The following is a 17150-nucleotide window of genomic DNA, read 5'->3' on the forward strand; positions in this document are numbered from 1 at the left end:
TTCAGATGCCAGAAATGCACACTGAGGAAAGCTGGCGCTGAATGCCAGAAACAAGCATAAACCTGGCGTTCAACGCCAGAAACATGCTACATCTGGGCGTTGAACACCCAGAACAAGTACCAATTCGGCGTTTAAACACCAGAATTGCATGCAAAGGCATTTTACATGCCTAATTGGTGCAAGGATGCAATTCCTTGACACCTCAGGATCTGTGGACCCTACAGGATCATCTCAGCATCTGTGGACCCCACCTACCTCCACTCATACTCTTCCCTCTTCTCATTCATCCTCTCTTCCCAATAAACACCCTTGATGGGATATTTTGTCAGAAAAACGAATTTCTCCAAAACACCCAAAACTAACCGGCAAGTGCACCGGGTCGCATTAAGTAATAATAACTCACGGGAGTGAGGTCGATCCCACAGGGATTGAAGGATTGAGCAATTTTAGTTTAGTGGTTGATTTAGTCAAGCGAATCAAGATTTGGTTGAGAGATTTGTGATTTGCAGAATTGAAATTGCATAGAAAGTAAAGGAAATGGGTAAATTGCATGAAATTAAAGAGAACTGGAATTTAAAGTGCTGAATTTTAAAGAGCAAGAAATTAAATGGCAGAAACTTAGAACGCAAGAAATGTGAATTGCAGAATCTTAAAGTGCAAGAAATGTAAATGGCTTGAATTGTAAAGGGAATTGGGAATTGGATTTGCAGAAATTAAACAAGGAAATGTAAAATTGCAACAAGCAGAGAAATAGAAGAAGACTTGGATTGAACCGGATCTAAAAACAGAATTGTAAATGAGCATGAAAACAGTAAACAGGGAATGGGAAATGGGAAATCCGGATCTCAGGACCCAAGAGACTAGAAAACCAAGTCTAGATCTCAATGCCTTCCTAGATCCAACAAGAACAATTGCAAAGGAAATGTAGATTGCAAAGAAAGTAGATGAAAAGTAATTAACCGAAACTGAAATTCAATTAAGCAGAAAATTTAACAAGATCCCAAGGTGAGATTAAAACAGAAGTTCTTCAATTCTCCACCCAAGATCCAAGACAAGAAAAGTAAAGAGTGCTGGGAAAGAACAAGGAAGAAGAGAGATCAATTCTCCTCCTAAATTCTCTTGAATGAAAACAACAATGCTAAGAAATGTAAAAGTGAGCTCTAAGCAAACCGAAAAGAAAGCTATTCTGAAAACTAAAAAGGGAAGCTCTCTAAAAACTTAAATCCTATGCTATTTATACACTTTCTTCAAATGGTCTTCAAGCCTTCAATTGGGCCTTTGCTCTTGATGGAATTGGGTTGATAGAGGCCTTGGTTGATTGCTCTTGGAGTTTGGAGAAGAACCGAATTGAACCGGGTTTGAAATCATGAAAGCTTGAGTAAAAGTTGGAGTAAAAGTTTGAGGCTAACTTTTACTCCAACTTTTCACATTAGCACCCTTCTTTGCTGATACAAACGTTGGGGCAAAAGTTAGGGGTCTAACTTTTGCTCCAACGTTGGCCTCCCCTTGCATACTCATGGCGCCAACGTTAGCCAAAAAGTTAGGGGCTAACGTTGGCGCAAACTTTTGCTCTCCAGGGTGTGTTTTGTGATGCCAAAAGTTAGCCAAAAAGTTTGAGGCTAACTTTTGCTCCAGCTTTTTGCTTCCTGGTTCATTTTCAATTAATCCAAAAGTTTGAGCTAAAGTTTGAGGCAAACTTTTGCTCAAACTTTTTGTCCTCTCTTCCTCCTAGCCATTCCTCCTTGCTTCAACCTTTCTCCAAGCTTTCTTCACCTATCATTAATCAACCAAACACATCAAAGCTATGCTCAAAATCATGAGATATTCATTCTTTCATAATATGTGACAATTATAACATAAAACCTCATGAAATAGCATGAATTCATACATGGTTGATTAAGTCAAAGGAAACATGAAAATCTACCCAATTGGCTTGCTTATGGCTCAAGAAAGTGCATAATTCAGTTGAAAACAAAAGAAAAAGGCTAGTGAAACTAGGCTAAGATGACTTGTCATCACAACACCAAACTTAAAGCTTGCTTGTCCCCAAGCAAGAAGTGAATTTTTCTCATAGGTTCTTTCACTTAAGACGGATTGAAGAATAAATTGTAAGGTCCTGTGAGTGAAGTGATTAAGTGTCAATGGGGTGAACTCTAAATCATATGCTCTTGCAAGGGCTTCAGTGCTCACTAGTCCTCACATATTGGGAGTCTTAGGTCTTAGGATTTTCATCCAAATGGTATCATGGAGATCTCTTTATATGTAGTCACCTTGAAGCAGCTTATAGTTTCTTTGCTTTGGCCTTGACTCTAAGTGTCATGTCTCAAAGCGGCTCTTTAAATAAGCTTTCAATCAATACTCCTAAACCAGTTGGTTTTAAGGTATTAGGTGTTAAAGCACCCCTAAGGATTTACTTGCTCAAGCCTCTTTCTTTGACACAACTCAACCACAAGCATTTACTAGGCTAACAACTCTTTGAGTCATTGTTTCTTCTTTCTTTTCTGCCTAGTAATTGATGCTCAGAGCCTTGGGCCATGTTTTTTTGTTTTTGTATTTTCTTTTCTTTCTTTTGTTTTGTTTGCTGCTTCTTGGATCAATAGATTTTTGAGAATCTCCACAATACTTCTTTGAACTTCATGTCCTGCCTATGAGATCCCATGCAAGTTTTCACAAGCATGCAACCTCAATACATAATCATACAACTAGAACCACCACTTCTCCTAATCTTTTGCTTGCCTCAAAATTGTTTGATTCCTCAATCCTTCTTTTCAAAGAACTTTCATGTGATGCATTTTTTTTGAACATTGAGTGCAAAAAAGTTTTGAAGAGAAAAATGTTGTGAATGATCAAGCATCTTGCTTATTGAATTATAGAGAACTATACTATGCAGACAGGCAGGGGTATTATATCACTTTCAATCATAGCAATGTTTGATGTAAAATAATCACTTAACAATACAACCTTTTGGAGTTCGCTTGCTTTCCTTCTTCTCATCATCATCATTGCTGGCCTTTAGGTTCATCTTTTGTTTCTTTGGTTGATGATGCTTAATCCCTCCAAAAGCTTGTATGACATTCTGCAATGAGATTGAAAGTTGCTTGTTCCCCAAGCACTTGGAAACAATGGTTTGTCTGGCTGATTTATTTATGGGCTTTTGAACTTACTTTGGTGTGGGAACACCAAACTTAGTACCTTGCCAATGGTTTTCATGCATCAAATTAACCATGTGTGATAAAAAAATTTTTTTCTTCTTTTTCAAAAGCAATAAAACTGAAAACTAGGAAACAGCAGAATAGTTAACTAGTTCATCCAACATGCTTGAAGCCAGCATTATGCAGAAAGTGAGAATGTGTGTTTATGATGGGATTTTGGTGGAACACCAAACTTAGAATTCTTCATTCTCCTTTAGATTGTTTTGGTGTGCAACACCAAACTTAGCTTCTTGCAATATAGATAAAACTAATTAACCTTTTTATTAAAATAGATATGAAGAGATGGTTACCTCAGGTTGGGTTGCCTCCCAACAAGCGCTCTTTTATTGTCACTAGCTTGACATCTTGCTCTTTGATTATGGAGGCTGGAAATCATAATGCCTCAGTTTTTCTTCTCTTGCTGTAGGATTCCTTTCCTCCATGACCTGCACAATCACAAACAATCCAAATGAAAATTGGATATTCTCATGCCAGAATGTAGTCAGAGGATTAGTTGACACCATGTGTCAAACAGTTGGTAAACTTGAGAGATGAATGAAAATCACTTCTCTCGTTTATTTATCAAGCTATGAGAATCATATTCAGCAAGATAAACCAAGAAAACTTCACTCTATTGCTAAAGTGAGGTTTCAATTAGCTCAGGCAAAAATTCAAACAGTTAGTGTGTCAATCAAAAATTAAAGAAAAAGTGCTTGATCTAAATTGCCACCTCACTTAATCATTGTCAATCTAATCAATCCCCGGCAACGGCGCCAAAAAGTTGATGGGATATTTTGTCGGAAAAATGAATATCTCCAAAACACCCAAAACTAACCGGCAAGTGCACCGGGTCGCATCAAGTAATAATAACTCACGGGAGTGAGGTCGATCCCACAGGGATTGAAGGATTGAGCAATTTTAGTTTAGTGGTTGATTTAGTCAAGCGAATCAAGATTTGGTTGAGAGATTTGTGATTTGCAGAATTGAAATTGCATAGAAAGTAAAGGAAATGGGTAAATTGCATGAAATTAAAGAGAACTGGAATTTAAAGTGCTGAATCTTAAAGAGCAAGAAATTAAATGGCAGAAACTTAGAACGCAAGAAATGTAAATTGCAGAATCTTAAAGTGCAAGAAATGTAAATGGCTTGAATTGTAAAGGGAATTGGGAATTGGATTTGCAGAAATTAAACAAGGAAATGTAAAATTGCAACAAGCAGAGAAATAGAAGAAGACTTGGATTGAACCGGATCTAAAAATAGAATTGTAAATGAGCATGAAAACAGTAAACAGGGAATGGGAAATGGGAAATCCGGATCTCAGGACCCAAGAGACTAGAAAACCAAGTCTAGATCTCAATGCCTTCCTAGATCCAACAAGAACAATTGCAAAGGAAATGTAGATTGCAAAGAAAGTAGATGAAAAGTAATTAACCGAAACTGAAATTCAATTAAGCAGAAAATTTAACAAGATCCCAAGGTGAGATTGAAACAGAAGTTCTTCAATTCTCCACCCAAGATCCAAGACAAGAAAAGTAAAGAGTGCTGGGAAAGAACAAGGAAGAAAAGAGATCAATTCTCCTCCCAAATTCTCTTGAATGAAAACAACAATGCTAAGAAATGTAAAAGTGAGCTCTAAGCAAACCGAAAAGAAAGCTATTCTGAAAACTAAAAAGGGAAGCTCTCTAAAAACTTAAATCCTATGCTATTTATACACTTTCTTCAAATGGTCTTCAAGCCTTCAATTGGGCCTTTGCTCTTGATGGAATTGGGTTGATAGAGGCCTTGGTTGATTGCTCTTGGAGTTTGGAGAAGAACCGAATTGAACCGGGTTTGAAATCATGAAAGCTTGAGTAAAAGTTGGAGTAAAAGTTTGAGGCTAACTTTTACTCCAACTTTTCACATTAGCACCCTTCTTTGCTGATACAAACGTTGGGGCAAAAGTTAGGGGTCTAACTTTTGCTCCAACGTTGGCCTCCCCTTGCATACTCATGGCGCCAACGTTAGCCAAAAAGTTAGGGGCTAACGTTGGCGCAAACTTTTGCTCTCCAGGGTGTGTTTTGTGATGCCAAAAGTTAGCCAAAAAGTTTGAGGCTAACTTTTGCTCCAGCTTTTGCCCAAAAGTTAGCCAAAAAGTTTGAGGCTAACTTTTGCTCCAGCTTTTTGCTTCCTGGTTCATTTTCAATTAATCCAAAAGTTTGAGCTAAAGTTTGAGGCAAACTTTTGCTCAAACTTTTTGTCCTCTCTTCCTCCTAGCCATTCCTCCTTCCTTCAACCTTTCTCCAAGCTTTCTTCACCTATCATTAATCAACCAAACACATCAAAACTATGCTCAAAATCATGAGATATTCATTCTTTCATAATATGTGACAATTATAGCATAAAACCTCATGAAATAGCATGAATTCATACATGGTTGATTAAGTCAAAGGAAACATGAAAATCTACCCAATTGGCTTGCTTATGGCTCAAGAAAGTGCATAATTCAGTTGAAAACAAAAGAAAAAGGCTAGTGAAACTAGGCTAAGATGACTTGTCATCAACCCTTCCCCAAAACCCTTCACCAATCACCTCAAGCTCTCTTCCCCAAAACCCTTCACCAATCACCTCAAGCTCTCTTCCCTACTACCCCCTCACCACTCATATCCATCCACTCTTCTCTATAAACCTACCTCATAAACCCCACCTACCTTCAAAATTCAAAATCACTTTCCCACCCAAACCCACCCTAAATGGCCGAACCTAACCCCTCTCCCTCCACTATATACACCCCTCCATTCTTCTTCATTTTCACACAACACAACCCTCTCTTCCTCTTCTTGGCCGAAACACAAACCTCTCTCCCTCTCCTCCATTTCTTCTTCTTCTTCATCTCTTCTTTCTTCTCTTGCTCGAGGGAGAGCAATATTCTAAGTTTGGTGTGGTAAAAGCACAAGCTTTTTGTTTTTCCATTACCATTGATGGCACCTAAGACCGGAGAATCCTCTAGAAAAGGGAAAGGGAAGAAAAAGCTTCCACCTCCGAGTCATGGGAGATGGAAAGATTCATCTCCAAATCCCATCAAGACCACTTCTGTCATGTTGTGGCCAAGAAGAAGGTGATCCCCGAGGTCCCTTTCAAACTCAAGAAAAATTAGTATCTGGAGATCCGACATGAGATCTAGAGAAGAGGTTGGGAAGTTCTAACAAACCCATCCAACAAGTCAGAATTCTAATGGTTCAAGAGTTCTATGCTAATGCATGGATCACTAGGAACCATGATCAAAGTAAGAACCCAAACCCAAAGAATTATCTCACCATGGTTCGGGGGAAATACTTAGATTTTAGTCCGGAAAATGTGAGGTTGGCGTTCAACTTGCCAATGATGGAAGAGAACGCACGCCCCTACACAAGAAGAGTCAACTTTGATCAAAGGTTGGACCAAGTCCTCATGGACATATGTGTGGAAGGAGCTCAATGGAAGATTGACTCAAAAGGCAAACCGATTTAACTGAGAAGATTGGACCTTAAGGGTGTAGCTAGAGAATAGTTGGAGTTCATTCAACGCTCAATCATTCCCACTAGCAACCGGTCTGAAGTTACTATAGATCGGGCCATCATGATCTATAGTATCATGATTGCGGAGGAAGTGGAGGTTCATGAGATTATACCTCAAGAACTCTACAAGGTGGCTAACAAGTCCTCCACTATGGCAAGGTTAGCTTTTTCTCACCTTATTTGCCATCTATGCAATTCGGCTAGGATTGACATAGAGGGAGATATCCTCATTGATGAGGACAAGCCCATCACTAAGAAAAGGATGGAGCAAACAAGAGAGCCTATTCATGGATCTCAAGAGACGCATGAAGAAGCTCATCACTAAGAAATCCCTGAGATGCCTCAAGGGATGCACTTTCATCGACAAAACTTTTGGGAGCAAATCAACACCTCCCTAGGAGAGCTGAGTTCCAACATGGGACAACTAAGGGTGGAATATCAAGAGCACTCAATCATCCTCCATGAAATTAGAGAATATCAAAAAGCTATGAGGGAGGAGCAACAAAGACAAGGAAGAGACATAGAAGAGCTCAAGGACATCATTGGTTCCTCAAGAAGAAAATGCCACCATCACTAAGGTGGACTCATTCCTTGTTCTCAAATTTTCTGTTTTTCATTTTCTTTATGTTAAGTGCTTATCTATGTTAGTGTCTTATTACATGATCATTAGTATTTAGTAACTTTGTCTTAAAGTTATGAATGTCCTATGAATCCATCACCTCTCTTAAATGAAAAATGTTTTTAATTCAAAAGAACAAGAAGTACATGAGTTTCGAATTTATCCTTGAACTTAGTTTAATTATATTGATGTGGTGACAATACTTTTTGTTTTCTGAATGAATGCTTGAACAGTGCATATGTCTTTTGAATTTGATGTTTAAGAATGTTAAATATGTTGGCTCTTGAAAGAATGATGACAAGGAGACATGTTATTTGATAATTTGAAAAATCATAAAAATGATTCTTGAAGCAAGAAAAAGCAGTGAATACAAAGCTTGCAGAAAAAAAATGGCGAAAAGAAAAAAAATAGAAAGAAAAAGAAAAAACAAGCAGAAAAAGCCAAAAGCTCTTAAAACCAAAAGGCAAGAGCAAAAAGCCAATAACCCTTAAAACCAAAAGGCAAGGGTAAATAAAAAGGATCCCAAGGCTTTGAGCATCAGTGGATAGGAGGGCCTAAAGGAATAAAATCCTGGCCTAAGCGGCTAAACCAAGCTGTCCCTAACCATGTGCTTGTGGCGTGAAGGTGTCAAGTGAAAACTTGAGATTGAGCGGTTAAAGTCAAGGTCCAAAGCAAAAGAAGAGTGTGCTTAAGAACCCTGGACACCTCTAATTGGGGACTTTAGCAAAGCTGAGTCACAATCTGAAAAGGTTCACCCAGTTATGTGTCTGTGGCATTTATGTATCCGGTGGTAATACTGGAAAACAAAGTGCTTAGAGCCACGACCAAGACTCATAAAGTAGCTGTGTTCAAGAATCAACATACTGAACTAGGAGAATCAATAACACTATCTGAACTCTAAGTTCCTATAGATGCCAATCATTCTGAACTTCAATGGATGGAGTGAGATGCCAAAACTATTCAAGAGGCAAAAAGCTACAAGTCCCGCTCATCTGATTGGGGCTATGTTTCATTGATATTTTGGAATTTATAGTATATTCTCTTCTTTTTATCCTATTTGATTTTTAGTTGCTTGGGGACAAGCAACAATTTAAGTTTGGTGTTATGATGAGCGGATAATTTATATGCTTTTTGGCATTGTTTTTAGTATGTTTTTAGTAGGATCTAGTTACTTTTAGAGATGTTTTTATTAGTTTTTATATTAAATTCACATTTCTGGACTTTACTATGAGTTTGTGTGTTTTTCTGTGATTTCAGGTATTTTCTGGCTGAAATTGAGGGACTTAAGCAAAAATCAGATTCAGAGGTTGAAGAAGGACTGCTAATGCTGTTGGATTCTGACCTCCCTGCAATCAAAGTGGATTTTCTGGAGCTAAAGAACTCCAAATGGCACGCTTTCAATTGCGTTAGAAAGTAGACATCCAGGGATTTCTAGCAATATATAATAGTCCATACTTTGCCCGAGTTTAGATGACGCAAAAGGGCGTTGAACGCCAGTTCTACGCTGCAGTCTGGAGTTAAACGCCAGAAACACGTCACGAACCAGAGTTGAACGCCAGAAACACGTTACAAACTGGCGTTCAACTCCAAGAATGACCTCTCCACGTGTAAACTTCAAGCTCAGCCCAAGCACACACCAAGTGGGCCCCGGAAGTGGACTTATGCATCAAATACTTATTTCTGTAAACCCTAGTAACTAGTTTAGTATAATAGGACTTTTTACTATTGTATTTAGATATTTTTGGATTATCTTTTGATCTATTGATCACGTTTGGGGGCTGGCCATTCGGCCATGCCTGAACCTTTCACTTATGTATTTTTCAACGGTAGAGTTTCTGCACTCCATAGATTAAGATGTGGAGCTCTACTATTCCTCATGATTTAATGCAAAGTACTATTGTTTTTCTATTCAATTCAACTTATTCCGCTTCTAAGATATCCATTCGCACCCAAGAACATGATGAATGTGATGATCATGACAGTCATCATCATTCTCAACTTATGAACGCGTTCCTGAGAACCACTTCCGTTCTACCTTAGATTGAATGGATATCTCTTGGATATCTAATACAGGGGACCGAGTCCGAGTTATTAGCGTCTTCGTGGTATAAGTTAGAACCCATGGATGGCCATTCCTGAGATCCGGAAAGTCTAAACCTTATCTGTGGTATTCCGAGTAGGATCTGGGAAGGGATGGCTGTGACGAACTTCAAACTCGCGAGTGCTGGGCATAGTGACAGACGCAAAAGGAGGGTGAATCCTATTCCAGTATGATCGAGAACCTCCAGATGATTAGCCGTGCCATGACAGAGCATTTGGACCTTTTTCACAGAGAGGATGGGACATAGCCATTGACAACGGTGATGCCCTATATAAAGCTTGCCATGGAAAGGAGTAGGAATGATTAGATGAAGACAGCAGGAAAGCAGAGGTTCATAGGAACGAAAGCATCTCTATACGCTTATCTGAAATTCTCACCAATGAATTACATAAGTATTTCTATCTTTATTTTCTGTTTATTTATTATTATTATTCAAAAACTCCATAACCATTTGATATCCGCCTGACTAAGATTTACAAGACGACCATAGCTTGCTTCATACCAACAATCTCCGTGGGATCGACCCTTACTCACGTAAGGTTTTATTACTTGGACGACCCAGTGCACTTGCTGGTTAGTTGTATCTAAGTTGTGACAAATTATGAATTAAGATTAGAGCACCAAGTTTTTGGAGCCATTACCAGGGATCACAATTTCATGCACCAGGCGTGAAGGTGTCAAGTGAAAAGTTTGAGACTCAGCGGTTAAAGTCGTGGTCCAAAGCAAAAAGAGTGTGCTTAAGAGCTCTGGACACCTCTAATTGGGGACTCTAGCAAAGCTAAGTCACAATCTGAAAAGGTTCACCCAGTTATGTGTCTGTGGCATTTATGTATCTGGTGGTAATACTGGAAAACAAAATGCTTCGAGTCACGGCCAAGACTCATAAAGTAGCTGTGTTCAAGAATCAACATACTGAACTAAGAGAATCAATAACACTATCTGAATTCTGAATTCCTATAGATGCCAATCATTCTGAACTTCAACGGATAAAGTGAGATGCCAAAACTGTTCAGAAGCAAAAAGGCTACAAGTCCCGCTCATCTAATTGAAGCTAATCTTCATTGATAAGTTTGGAATTCATTGTATATTCTCTTTTTTTTATCCTATTTTGTTTTTAGTTTCTTGGGGACAAGCCACAATTTAAGTTTGGTGTTGTGATGAGCGGATAATTTATACCCTTTTTGGCATTGTTTTTACATAGGTTTTAGTTATTTTTTATTATATTTTTATTAGTTTTTATTCGAAAATTACATTTCTGGACTTTACTATGAGTTTGTGTGTTTTTCTATGATTTCAGGTATTTTCTGGCTGAAATTGAGAGACCTGAGCAAAAAGCTGATTCAAAGGCTGAAAAGGGACTACAGATACTGTTGGATTCTGACCCTCCTGCACTCGAAGTAGATTTTCTGGAGCTACAGAAGCCCAATTGGCACGATCTCAATTGTGATGGAAAGTATACATCCTGAGCTTTCCAATAATATATAATAGTTCATACTTTGCCCGAGATTTGGTGGCCGAAACTGGCGTTCAAAGGCAGCCTAAAACATTTTGGCGTAAAACACCCAAACTGGCACCAGAATTGGAGTTAAACGCCCAAACGGGCACCAAAGCTGGCGTTTAACTCCAGGAATAGCCTATGCATGAGAAAGCTTCAATGCTCAGCCCAAGCACACACCAAGTGGGCCCTGAAAGTGGATTTCTGCACTATTTACATTTAGTTACTCATTTTCTGTAAACCCTAGGTTACTAGTTTAGTATAAAAACTACTTTTAGAGATTTATTTTACATATTATGTTCCTGTTTTGATCATTGTTCACATTTGGAGGCTGGCCTCACGGCCATACCTAGAAGGCAATAGGAAAGCAGAGGTTCAGAAGCAACAAAGCATATCCATACGCTTATCTGAAATTCCCACCAATGAATTACACAAGTAACTTTATCTTATTTTATGTTTTATTTATATTTTAATTATCAAAACCTCATAACCATTTGAATCCGCCTGACTGAGATTTACAAGATGACCATAGCTTACTTCAAGCCGACAATCTCTGTGGGATTGACCCTTACTCACGTAAGGTTTATTACTTGGACGACCCAGTGCAGTTGCTGGTTAGTTGTGCGAAGTTGTGAGAAAAGTGTGAAATCACGATTCCGCGTACCAGTAATATCCCATAAAATTTGTTTGATCATAAGATGAGTTGAACTCCATTTGAATTTTGTAAAACACAACACCAATGAAAATTAAAATTCATGTCTCAGAGAAGAATTTCTTAGTGAGGCAATAACTCAAACACCTTGATGTCAATTTAAAACAGAGAACAAAAATAAAGTAAATGCTTAATCTAGACTTCTCACCCACTTAATCATTGTTGATCTAAATCAATCCCCGACAACGGCGCCAAAAACTTGATGGGTAGAAATCAGATAAATCCCAATCGATGCGTACGCGTGACCCATGCGTATGCGTCACTACTCGCACGTGACTTCATTAAAGTGAAAATGTTGGGGGCAATTTTTGAGCTTCCCAGACCCAGATCCAACTCATTTTCTGGGCCTATTACATGCAGAATTCAAGAGGAGTTAGGGGGAGCACATAGTTTTAGTTTTATCATGCTTTAGTTAGTTTCTAGAGAGAAGCTCTCTTTTCTCTCTAGAATTAGGTTAGATGTAGATTAGGATTTTTTAGATCTAGGTTTAATCCATACTTTGATTTACTTTTCCTTTCTAATTTCTTGTTCCTTTATCTTTGCTTTCCTAGTTTAGTATCTTACTCTTTGTATTTGTTTACCTTGTTGTTGATGCACTCTTTTTTCTTCTATTTTTCTTTAATACAATTTATGTTTGGTTTCTTCCATTGTTGATTTGAGTTGTTGTTGTTGTTTCCCTTGCTCTGAGTAGTTGTAGATTTATCTTTCTTGCAATCTTATCTTACTTTCCTTTTATGTCTTCCAAGTGTTTGATTAAATGCTTGAACGGATGTTAGAGTAGATTTTTGTATTCTTGGTTTGGATGGTAACTTAGGTAAATTTGAGTTACTAATGTCCAAGTGTTGATAATTGGTGTCTATTGACTCTAGCTTCCACTAAGTTAATTAGTGAGGTGGCTAGGACTTATGGATTAGGATTGATGTAGCTTATTTGACTTTTCTTCACTTGTTAGAGGATGACTTAATGAGATTGATCCTTACAATTATCATGTTGTGGTTAGTAACAAGGATAAAGATCCTTAACCATCAATGATGGGTGGAAATCAGATTCCACACCAAAACTCACCGGCAAGTGTACCGAGTCACATCAATTAGTAAAACTCACTTAGAGTGAGGTCGATCCCACAGAGATTGATGGATCAAGAAACTTTAGTGGGTGATTAGTCTAGTCAAGCTAACATTGGTGAATTTGATGAAAATTTGATAACATAATGTAAAGTGCAGGGAATTTAAAGTTGCAGAAGGTAAATTGCAGTGAAAGTAAAGAACAGAATGTAAATTAGCTAAAGCTTAAATGACAAGGAAAGTAAAATTGCAGCAGATCTCACTTGCAGGAAGTAAATTGACAAAACCTGACGTGGTGGAAATTGGCGGATTAAGAAATTAACATAAGAGATACGTTGCAAGTACAGTTCTTAACCAACAAAAATTTGCTTATCAATTTAGAAGGGTTGTCACAAAATTAGAATTAAAATATTGGGAGTATGAATTCCAGGTCGTCTCCCAACGAGTTGCAAAAAGATGTGCTATTTTATTAATCAGATATTTTCAAAAATATTTTTGAGTTTGATAAATAGGAAATTAAATCAGAGAATTTATGTAATTTAAATACAAATCTTGACCGGGAGTAGATTAGTCGGAAAGTCTATCCTTGTTGGAGTTCTCCCAAGATTAATTGATAATTGAAGGTTGTTCTGCTTAGTTATTCTTTACCAGGTAGAGGAAAGTCAAGCAAGTTGGAAGTCTATTTTTATTCACAAGTTCTAATCCTCTCCCTTGGGAAGGATTAATGTCAGTGACTAGAGGGTGATCCAACAATAAACCTAATTACAATTTTAGTCTTGAGCATTCCAACTCAAGGTTCTCCTTTCAATCAACTCCCAATCAAGTTATGGAACTACTCGCTCATTATGAATGTAAACTTCACAAAATAAGAAAGGGAAATAAAGGAAGACATGATAAATAATAATCCAAAAGACCAATTAAAAATAAAAATAGTTCTTTTATTAATAAATTCTAAAAATAATCCAATAGTAATTCTAAACAAATTAAGGATATGAAAGAGTAAGTGACAAGTAAGGAAAACAAACTAGAATAATGAAGTCTTGGCGGAGGTAATAACTCTTCTCAATATCCCAATCCAAAAAGCAATAAAAACAAAATCCTAAGAACTATGAATGTGTGGAGAGAAAACCTAGAGTAGGAGTAAAGTCAGATCTAAAACTGAAAATTATGCGGAATGAATGTCTCTCTTTTGTTCTCTGCATGTTTCCTGGCTCTAATCTGCTTTTCTGGGCCAAAAACTGGGTCGAAACATGGCCCAAAATCGCCCCCAGCGAATTCTGCAAATTCTGCAGATCACGCACATCACGCGATCGCATCATCCAGCGTTTTGCCTTGCCACGCGTGCGCGTCGTCCACGCATTTGCGTCACTTGTGCAGTTTCCAATCCATGCGTTCGCGTCAGGCACGCGAGCGCGTCACTGCAATTTCCTCTATTTCATGCGGTCACGTGAGCCATGCGCCCGCGTCACTTCTCGCTGGTCATCTCCTCAATTTCTTGTATTCCTTCCATTTTTGCAAGCCTCCTCTCCAATTTCCAAGTCATTCATGTCCTATAAAACCTGAAACACTTAACACACGGATCACGGCATCGAATGGAATAAAGGAGAATTAAAATACATAATTAAAAGTCTCTAGGAAGCAAGTTTTCAACCATGGAGTAATTTTGGGAAGGAATTGTAAATACATGCTAATCATATGAATAAGTGGGTAAAGATTTGATAAAACCACACAATTAAACACAATATAATCCATAAAATAATGGTTTATCAGTACTCACTCTATCCTTCTCTAATCATGCTTTCTAATTTTTGTTCTTCACCTAATCAATCAACAACATTTAATGTACCAATGCAAAGATCATGAGGTCTTTTCAAGGTTGTAATGGGGCTAAGGTAAAGGTAGGGGTACATATATGGCTAAGTAAGCTTATAAATTGAATCTTTAATTAACCTAAGCTTTCATCTAACACATATATATTCTATATAACTTTAAATTTCATACCTAGCTACCCAAAAATTTCCCTTTCACATTCCATACTCATGTATCAACTTTATTTTAATTTTATCATATCTGCATTGATCTTTGAAATTTAACTTAGCATTGGGGTAATTTTGTCCCCTTATTTATTTATTGAATATTTTTCGGATTTTTTTTTTGAAAATAAAAATAGACATAGCTTATCAATGCACATAAATTTTTAATTTTCTTTTATAGTTTCACATGAGTAGGTACCCAAATTTCCATTATATTATCATGACACATTCCCTTATTACCTTTTGTTCCCACAATCTTCCCATACTCAATTAACACACAATTCATTCTCAAGCTAACCAAAGATTCAATTGGGATATATAATTGTTTTTCCGCTTATGGTTAGTAATTTGGTAAAATACAGAACAAATGGGATTTAAAGGCTCAAAGTGGCTAACAAAGGTAACTTAAGGGGTAGGCTTAATTGGGTTAAGTGAGCAAAACAAATAATGGCCTCAATCATATGCAAGCATATAAATATATTAAACATTGGACATATAGGATAAAACAAAATATAGATTACAATCATAGAGAAGTAAACACATAAGAATAAAATATTTATGGTTAAATAATGTAACCATGTAGCTAAGCTCAAATCTTACGGGTTGTGTGTTCTTAGCTTTTTAAACTATGTTCCAAATACAACTCCAAGAAAATTTAACATAAAAGTTTTGATTAAAATTAGTGAAATTTTATTCTAAAAAAGCAGGGTCTTAGAAGAAACTTATTATCTTTTCAATCAAGTGGAACATGCATGCAACTGACCTATTACTATGCAATTTATCCTATTCTACAAAAGAAAAACTAACTAAATATCCTATTTTATTGGTGTTAAGAAAGAGAAATTACCTCCGAAAGTCAGGTATTGACCGACCTCCCCACACTTAAGGCTTTGCACCGTCCTCGGTGCCATCTGTCAGGAATAGAGGGGGGCTGGTAGCAGTGTCTCCACAGTCGGGACCGTCATGGCTCCCTGTGCTGGTAAAGAAAGTGGAGTCCGGGGTGTCTGGTTCTTTGTAGTTTCCCATAAGTAGCTCCTTGAGGTATGTGAATCGGCGCTTGTTACGGCGCTCTCGTAGCTTTGCTTTGTGTTCCTGCCGATCCAATCTTTCAAGTATCTGATGGAGCAGTTGGTTTGTTGTGGGTGCCTGTGGTGTTGAAGGAGGAATGTCTTTAGCCGGTTCAGTAGGTTGGCTTGTAGTGGCTGCTGGAGGCCTGATATATTTCCCGTTAGGGACGTATTGATCATCCCGTGGAAGCATGGCTTTGGTGTCTCCAGCTCTGTAGGAGACTCCGGCTGCTGAGACGAGATCTGAAATAAAGGCGGGAAAAAGTAAGTTGTCCGTAATTTGGACGTGTCCCATGGCAGTCCGGATGTGTCTTGGTAGGTTTAGAGGCTGGTCTGTAAGGATGCACCATAGTAAGACAGCCATGTCTGCAGTGAAGGAGGACTCGTGGGTGCTTGAAAAGGCATAATGGGACATGATCTGTGCCCATACGCGAGCCTCCAAGATAAGTGCAGAAGCCGATATTTCCTTAGGTCAGGAACGATGGTATCCATAAATCCATCTCCTGCCAGGTAGTGTGATAACTCTGAGAACAGCGTCCCAATCAAATTGGTACGTCTGGCATTTGAATGCGGCCTCTTGAAATGTGTCCAATCCTTTTGGAGTAGGGGGAAGATCTAGAGCTTGTTGAATGGCCTCTTCTGTAATGGGGACTTGCTTCTGACGGACATAGACAGACTGCAGGGTTGGCAGGTGAAAATTAGAGTAGAACTCGACTACCCAGGAAAGATTAACCTGCTGTGGCTGTCTCTGTAGGAATCTCCATTGTCGTCGCTCAATTCGCGGCTCAACAAATTCAGCAATATGGGTCGGGAGGATAAGAAGGTATTCGTTGTTGTAACTCCTTTCTGCCAGGATGGGGAACATCTGCTCACAGTAACGGTTGGTAAATCGCGCAGTGTGCTTTGCTGGGAAGGCTTTCTCTTTTTCATCAACCTTTATAATCCTCTTAATTCTTTTTGTTGAGGGCTTAACTGTAGTTGAAGATGGCTCTGCCACTAATGCTCTTTTTGGTCCTTTTCTTGCTGGTGGTTTGGGGGTAGCTGTTTCTTTTCCTTTCTTGGTGGCCATCCTAAAAGAAAGAAAAGAGAAAGTATGTTAAAATTCAAGGGTTAGAGCAAGGAAGGGAACGGGAAAGGTGGTAATCAATGCACATTAAAGATGAATGATGTTAACACATGGTCATGACTACATGTGAAAAATTATCAATGGAAATATAGCAAGTGCATATGATGACAATTAAATGCAAGGTGTTTATTGGCATGCTGGCAAAGGCATGAGTAGCATAGATCAAGCATTCAATGTCCAAGTTAGATTACCAAGCCTTTCAAACTAAT

At 38.1% G+C, this 17150-nt stretch overlaps 1 pseudogene; it reads right to left on the reverse strand.

Annotated features, from left to right (window-relative positions):
* Positions 1 to 16884, reverse strand: part of LOC148571819 (uncharacterized) — a 106541-nt pseudogene extending 89657 nt beyond the window's left edge.
* Positions 16885 to 17150: the final 266 nt, after the last annotated feature.

Source organism: Arachis ipaensis, chromosome B3 (assembly GCF_059453495.1).
Source record: "Arachis ipaensis isolate K30076 ecotype BB chromosome B3, ASM5945349v1, whole genome shotgun sequence".
NCBI classification, from domain to species: domain Eukaryota; kingdom Viridiplantae; phylum Streptophyta; class Magnoliopsida; order Fabales; family Fabaceae; genus Arachis; species Arachis ipaensis.